We start from the raw sequence: 8378 nt of genomic DNA, 5'->3' as shown, positions 1-8378 counted from the left end.
AACCTTTTAAGAGTTAATTTCTCTTGTGGTTACTCATAAATAATCCATATTGATCTGTAGATATCTAAAAACAAGATCATTTTAGAGTGAGAAATAGAGAAACTGAAGATACAGGGTCATAAATTGGAAGCAACAGCAAGAAATGCAAACTGAAAGGTCAACTCAAAGTAAAGGATAATGTGTAGATATTAGCCCATGAGAAAAGTTATTTGCAATTATTATTTTATGCTAGAACCTTAATGCACAGTAGCATGCATTAGATATATATGAAGAGCCCCCTCTCCCTCTCTATTCACAGAACTTGTTTTCATTAGCAGAAAATTATAGTTTCCAGTTCATTTCTATGGTGTTACTTAGTATTCTCTGGGGCAGGTCCATCTTTTCCATTGGGCACCGGGGGCCCCAGGGGCAAGGGGGCCCCATAGGCAAGTCTCTTAATAAAATAAATAATCCTGCAAAAAAAAAAATCCTGCAAAAGAAAAACTTCAAGGGTCACTGAGCGAGTACATTTAAAAAAAGCAGTGCATCGAGGCCCCTATATATATATATATATATATATATATATATATATATATATATATATATATATATTATATATAGGGCCCCCGATGCACTGCTTTTCCCAGGGGCCCGTAATGTTGTTAAGATGGCCCTGCTCTGGGGAATATTCAATCAGTCTGGAGCATGTAGATTTGCTTACAGAAATTGACTATTATACTTGTATGCTTTGTAGTGGATAATTTAGGTTATGTTTTAATCATACTTGCCCACTCTCCCGTATTGTCCGGGAGACTCCCTAATTCTGCATAGATCTCCCGCAGTACCTGGTTGGTTTTCCCGCATCCTGCCACTTCCCAGTGAAGTGGTCAGGATGGGGTCCTCCATGACGTGAGTCACAGCAAGCTGCGTAATGTAGGCTTTGCCACCTGGGTCATATTAACACGGATGCATAAATGTATAGTTAAGAGCGGTACTTAAATTACACGATCCCCTGCCCCCCCCCCCCCCCTCCCCTCCAAGAAATGTTCAGATTTTAGTGTTAACATTTTTAGTTAAATAAGTACTTGGATCTACCCATGGTGTATATTTTACTCAAGGGGTACTTATGTGGCATTATTTAGCACAATGGGTCTGGTGACTCCCCAGTCATTGGCTCCAGTCCATGTACTAGTATACCTCTTCCCTATCCTAATCCTACTGGAACCATACTCAAGAAGGGCACTGGGAGTAGGTATGGCAATTATAACAAGAGCGCAGAATGTTGATCAATGCAAGTAAGGCAGACAAGAGGAGGAATCATTCTGAGGATGCCTTTTCACAGTAAAATCTTATATATATAAATCATTGGTCTGCTTGTCTGTCCAGTTATGCATTCAGACACCCCTGCACCGATTGGGATGAAACCAACGCGAGATGGTCCAGTTGAATCCTGTCCAGGTTTTAGTGAGATTAGGGTCCCAGTAGAACCTCCCGTTGGTGTACGCTGGGCAGAACTTTGACCTGGCGAGCCTGTCCTGGTCCTTCCACTAGATGGATTTCAATGACATTTAATCTAAAAACAAAAATCACACTGGGCAGCCACCTAATGGGTGTGTTGAAGACCTGCTAAGCTTCTAATTATTTTGAAAAGGTTGACAGTTACATCCAACTCATTGATAACTTAATAGCTTGAAGATTTAAACCCAGGCAACGGCAGGTACTTCAGCTAGTAATTAATAAAACAGGATCTTTATTCTTAAGATTATTTGCATAATTGCCTTTCTTTCAATGCCACAGCTTTTGTCTCTCAGCACTTATTGTGGCGGGTACAGCGTGCACTGAAAATTAGAGTGCACTACATCTGTGCACGTCAAATTTAGATTCAGACACACACCTAACTTAAAATTACCTGGACTGAATAAAGATGTAGTTAGTGGCACACTGTACAATTAAACACCTGTGTGATTACGATGGATCAGTTGCAAATTGCATTACAAGTTACTTCTTGCTGCTGTAGGTGGAAAATTAAGTTTATTATGTGGGGACCCTTCTTATAATCAGATGTGGTGTAATAGACTTCGTGCTAGATGCATCTTTTTAAAAAAAATTGGACATATTTGAATATAACAATAATAATGTAATAATTGTCAGGCTAAAAGTAATGTAGGCATTCAATAAAAAAATCCTAATATGTGGAAGATGCTTCTCATAATATATTGGTAAATTATGTCATTACTTTTTTTCAAAAAGATAATTAAGAGAATAGATAGTATATTATTTGTTTTACAATCCTTGGTTCAGCAGGTATACTTTATGCATTTATCTAATATTTTGACATGCTTGTAGGACACACGAGGAAAGCGTGAAGGTCTCTTCCACACGGGTCACATATAGACATGTAAAAAATATCTAACATAAAGGGGTAGAGGGGTTTGGGTCAAAACTTATCTTCCAGGTCTGGTGGCTTGTAAACAAAAGAAAATGTGCTACATATACAGCAGTGTGTATGTCCAAGTTGTGGCCAGTGTTCCTACGTGTGTAAGTTACTGTACATTATGAATTATTGTGCACCATTTTCACAGAGAGGCGCATGGTATCAGCACTAAATAGGTTATTGAAATAATTAGATCACAAACAGTGCAAGACAATGGGGTATATTTACTAAACTGCAGGTTTGATAAAGTGGAGATGTTGCCTATAGCAACCAATCATTTTCTAGCTGTTATTTTGTAGAATGCACTAAATAAATGATGTCTATAGCAACCAATCAGATTCTAGTTATCATTTATTTAGTGCATTCTACATAATGACAGCTAGAAAATGATTGGTTGCTATAGACAACATCTCCACTCTTACAAAGCCGCAGTTTAATAAATATACCCCCATGAGTGTGCTGGTCCGGCCGGCTGCCTGGATCAGTCACCCCCTCCTGGGTCCTCCATTGCTGGGGGAGAACCTTGGTCGGCATGGCAATTACAGGTAAAGTACAGACTTGATATACTAAACATTGAGATGTTTTTGAGAAAGTTAAGCAACCAAAGCAACAATAAAGATGTAGTCATTTTAATGGTGAAATAAATAACTAGTTTATTACAACCTTACCTCTGAAATATACAAAAAAAGCTGCTTTCAGTATGTTTTGTTTACATCACATTATGTACTTCTTACTAAGTATTCAAATATACAGTATATTACAACGTTCAGCTGTCTGTAATATGTAACAGCACACACAAATGTCTGATAACGTCCATTTACAATATCAGGTAATATATCCCACTTGCTGGTCTTCATCGTAACAAGCTACAACATAACTATCACTCTTCGCGGTAATTTCATCAGGCATTATCAGGTGGATAATAACATGAAGTTCGAGAGTAGAAATAAAATAATAAACTGTCTCTATTAGGTTTCTTGCTTTCTCCTTCGTTAATATCGCTTGATGGACGGATACTTTAAAATGGGAATCCCATAACAGTCCGCTCCAGAACGTGTCCTTTTACCCTCTGGGAGTCACAAGCACTATTTGAACTCTTCCTTAAACAGATAATTTTTTAGCAGGATCCTGCAGTTAGAGACGATACTTGACAGAGATATTCTGTTGAACATTTCCACGGGCAGCATTCAAGAAGGGTCATAGTCCTGAGAGCGGAGGTAACCTGGGAGAAGCAAACAAAAAAAGTGTCAGCGTAAGCAGAGGGTTGGTATGTACAGAGATTGTGATAATAGATATAAGTGGAAATGGATAGGACAGCACTAAATACTTTTGTAGTGACAAGATGATTTCAGTAAGACAACAGTAATTAATGACGGAGAGTATAGAGGTTATTTCTGCAGCGACTATTTGAATGGATTGTAGGAGACAAAGATATCATTACAGTAGTCTGGACAGTATGTAACAAAAATTGCTTTGTAGTATAAGAAAAAATGTTTTATTTCTGAAAGAGTAATCAGGGAAATAAAACACAGAATAAATAATAGGATTTTTATATATAGTCCCCTGGGAGACACTGCATGACTGGTCACTACACTATACCCCAATGTTTCACAGACACTTTAAGACATCTTAGAAGTTCACCGTAGCTCTACCCCCTCTATACTACTCTCCCTATAGGCCGGCAGTTCCCAAACTGTGCGCCGCGGCGCCCAGGGGCGCTGTCACTGGGGTGCCGCCGGCCAAGCATTGAAAAAAAGAAAGAACACAGAAACTTACCAATCTGTCGGGCGCCGGGACCCAGCAGACTCCTCTCTCCCGCAGCTGTCACTGAATATCGACGTCAGTAACAAGCTGCTGTGGGAGAGAGGAGTCTGCTGGGTCCCGGCGCCCGACAGATTGGTAAGTTTCTGTATTCTTTCTTTTTAATCTATGGCTGGCGCGCGGCAGAGGAGTGAGAGGGAGCGTGACAGCGGGGCACAGCAGGACAGCGGGGCAGACAGCGGGGCACAACAGGGCAGAGGAGGGTGACAGCGGGGCACAACAGGGCAGAGGAGGGTAACAGCAGACAGAAGAGGGTGACAGCGGGGCACAACAGGACAGAGGAGTGTGACAGCGGGCAGAGGAGTGCGACAGCTGGGCAGAGGAGGGGCACAGCGGGGCAGTGGAGGGGGACACAGCGTGAGAGGGGCAGTGGAGGGGGACACAGCGTGAGAGGGGCAGTGGAGGGGGACAGAGGGCAGAGGAGGGGGGACATCGTGAGTGAGGGCAGAGGAGGGGGGGCATCGTGACAGAGGGCAGAGGAGGGGGGGCATCGTGACAGAGGGCAGAGGAGGGGGGGCATCGTGACAGAGGGCAGAGGAGGGGGGGCATCGTGACAGAGGGCAGAGGAGGTGGGGCATCATGACAGAGGGCAGAGGAGGGGGGCATCGTGACAGAGGGCAGAGGAGGGGGGGCATCGTGACAGAGGGCAGAGGGGGCATCGTGACAGAGGGCAGAGGGGGCATCGTGACAGAGGGGGCATCGTGACAGAGGGCAGAGGGGGCAGTGTGTCTGGATGCAGAGGGGGCAGTGTGTCTGGATGCAGAGGGGGCAGTGTGTCTGGATGCAGAGGGGGCAGAGTGCCTGAGGGCAGAGGGGGCATTTTTGCATACAACTAAATAAGTATTTCTGTCCTGACCTAAATACTTATTACAATTTTTTGACCCAACTACTTCTAAAACAGGACTGCTCAATAATTATTTTGGAGGGGTGCCTTGAAAAAATTTGGAGACTCTAAGGGTGTCGCGAACTGCAAAAGTTTGGGAACCACTGCTATAGGCCTTCAATTTATGTTTAACCCTGAAGAGGAGTAGACAGGCTCAAACATTAGCGATCATGGGTGGGCAGAACACCATCATGCCAATTTCTTATCAGCAGACTTGGCGACTAGGCACCTAGCAGACAAGAGGAAAAAACAGGAGAGAAACCTGGGCACCTTAGCTTTTGGTACATTAACAGGAAGAAAAGCACTTTTTCCTCCTGTCACCCAACTAATAATATTGTCGAGCTACGGCCCAAACAGGACACCCACAGAAAACGCAAGTGACTCAAGAGTCTTCTTAGACTGCCTGTGAACCCCAGTACCGACTTTGGCCGGGTCCTGTGGAGGAATCCAGCATTGTGAGTGGGGGCATTAGAGTAAACACCACCTCGTTACCTCCATTCTTACGCTCAGAGCGTTAGACAATCATCCAAGCTGTGACATTAAAGTCGTAGACTTTGGAGACCACCCCAGTAATAAAATTCTAAACTAAAGGCCTAACAGAAGAGTGGTATACAGCAGGAGTAGTGTCAGTGAACGTCCAGAATGTCTTATATTGCCCTTTCGCCTGGTCCCTACCATATCCTCCAATGGTTCCTGGTGTCCCGCAATGAATGCCTGAAAAATAGCCAAATTTAAAAGTTATGGATAAGTGAGAAAGCTGAAGTATGCCACCCAAAAAAGTGTGTAGAAAACTGGATGTATTGTTATTTTTGTGAGAGAATTGAGAAAAGTCTTTTATGTACAGTGTTGTGACAAAAGCAATTATACTCATGGCCTGTAATGAAAATATCATCTGAGTAAAATGTGGTTTTGTTTATTAAAGATTACTGCATCTAGTCACAACATCTATGGCAATAACGGTCTCTGTATTATTATCTCACTTGCCGGTAAGGCTCTACTCCTCTTTCAAATAAAAAGTACCTCGTTTCATTCTGAAGTAAGAGGTGTCAGGATTGAGGCAGCGGGGCCTGTGAGGGAAAAGCTGGTGGGCGGCAGTGAGACACGATTGTGGGCAGCGGGCCTGTGAGGGAAAAGAGAATGAGCACATGTCATGGGGAATAGCAGATAAAAGATGGTAAGTGTTGTCAGGGTATTGTTGGTTGAGGAGGGGCTGTGTGGGGAAGAGGCTTCTCCCTCACATGCCCCTTCTGCCCACATGCTTTACTCACACATGCCCCCCCCCCCCTCTGTGCCCTGCAGCTTCCATCACACATGCCCCCCTATGCCAAGAGAGAGAGAGACACACACACACACACTACCATGTGACCCCTATGTCAAACAGCTTCCACCACACATGCCCCCTGTGCCAGCCCTGCATCCACCACACATGCCCCCTGTGCCAGCCCTGCATCCACCACACATGCCCCCTGTGCCAGCCCTGCATCCACCACACATGCCCCCTGTGCCAGCCCTGCATCCACCACACATGCCCCCTGTGCCAGCCCTGCTTCCACCACACATGCCCCCTGTGCCTGCCCTGCTTCCACCACACATGCCCCCTGTGCCAGCCCTGCATCCACCACACATGCCCCCTGTGCCAGCCCAGCTTCCACCACACATGCCCCCTGTGCCAGCCCTGCTTCCACCACACATGCCAACTGTGCCAGCCCTGCTTCCACCACACATGCCCCCTGTGCCAGCCCTGCATCCACCACACATGCCCCTTGTGCCAGCCCAGCTTCCACCACACATGCCCCCTGTGCCAGCTCAGCTTCCACCACACATGCCCCCTGTGCCAGCCCTGCTTACACCACACATGCCCCCTGTGCCAGCCCTGCTTCCACCACACATGCCCCCTGTGCCAGCCCTGCTTTCACCACACATGCCCCCTGTGCCAGCCCTGCATCCACCACACATGCCCCCTGTGCCAGCCCTGCATCCACCACACATGCCCCCTGTGCCAGCCCTGCTTCCACCACACATGCCCCCTGTGCCTGCCCTGCTTCCACCACACATGCCCCCTGTGCCAGCCCTGCATCCACCACACATGCCCCCTGTGCCAGCCCAGCTTCCACCACACATGCCCCCTGTGCCAGCCCTGCTTCCACCACACATGCCCCCTGTGCCAGCCCTGCATCCACCACACATGCCCCCTGTGCCAGCCCAGCTTCCACCACACATGCCCCCTGTGCCAGCCCAGCTTCCACCACACATGCCCCCTGTGCCAGCCCAGCTTCCACCACACATGCCCCCTGTGCCAGCCCAGCTTCCACCACACATGCCCCCTGTGCCAGCCCTGCTTACACCACACATGCCCCCTGTGCCAGCCCTGCTTCCACCACACATGCCCCCTGTGCCAGCCCTGCTTCCACCACACATGCCCCCTGTGCCAGCCCTGCTTCCACCACACATGCCCCCTGTGCCAGCCCTGCTTCCACCACACATGCCCCCTGTGCCAGCCCTGCTTCCACCACACATGCCCCCTGTGCCAGCCCTGCTTCCACCACACATGCCCCCTGTGCCAGCCCAGCTTCCACCACACATGCCCCCTGTGCCTGCCATGCTTCCACCACACATGCCCCCTGTGCCAGCCCTGCATCCATCACACATGCCCCCTGTGCCAGCCCAGCTTCCACCACACATGCCCCCTGTGCCAGCCCAGCTTCCACCACACATGCCCCCTGTGCCAGCCCTGCATCCACCACACACTCACACACACTAGCTTCCCTTCTACTTACCTTTTTGTACACGATAGCAGCCAAGATCCGAAAGAAACGATGGCGCTCCTGCACGGATAATACAGCCTTTCAGCAGCCCGCCTAATACTTTGTACCATGTGACCGCTGCGATCACATGACCCTGTGACGTCATATTGACGTGCCAGGGTACCTAACCCGAAGGGGATTTAGCCGCTACCCAGTGCCCAGCGCAGATCTGAAAGAAGCAAACTGGCAGTCACTGCAGCCATTTACTGGCGTTTGACCCCTAATCTACCACCATGATGTTACCTCTCAGTAGGTATACAGCGCAAGGTACGTGGATGATTAGCGAGCTCGTCACCGATAGGTAGCTGTCATTCGTTAAACTAGGGTTAGTTACCCTGTAGTGTCTCCCCGGCTGTGGTAAAACTACTAGTCCCAGCAATCTACCATTCTAAGTCTATCGGGGTTTACTGGGACTTGTAGTGTCACAGCAGTTGGAGAGCATCAGTTTTCTTAGCCT

At 47.5% G+C, this 8378-nt stretch overlaps 1 long non-coding RNA gene across 1 annotated transcript; it reads right to left on the bottom strand.

Annotated features, from left to right (window-relative positions):
• Nucleotides 1–3040: 3040 nt before the first annotated feature.
• On the bottom strand, nucleotides 3041–8079 carry LOC142105151 (uncharacterized). Its single transcript, XR_012679683.1, has 3 exons — nucleotides 7895–8079; nucleotides 6138–6237; nucleotides 3041–3635 (listed from the first exon to the last, which is right to left on the bottom strand). It is a non-coding gene; the product is annotated as an uncharacterized LOC142105151 (long non-coding RNA).
• Between the last annotated feature and the right edge of the window lie 299 nt (nucleotides 8080–8378).

Source organism: Mixophyes fleayi, chromosome 1 (genome assembly GCF_038048845.1).
Source record: "Mixophyes fleayi isolate aMixFle1 chromosome 1, aMixFle1.hap1, whole genome shotgun sequence".
In the NCBI taxonomy this organism is placed as follows: Eukaryota; Metazoa; Chordata; class Amphibia; order Anura; family Limnodynastidae; genus Mixophyes; species Mixophyes fleayi.
The sequence above is the reverse complement of the archived record's forward strand: the minus strand, read 5'-3'. Positions and strand labels throughout refer to the sequence as shown.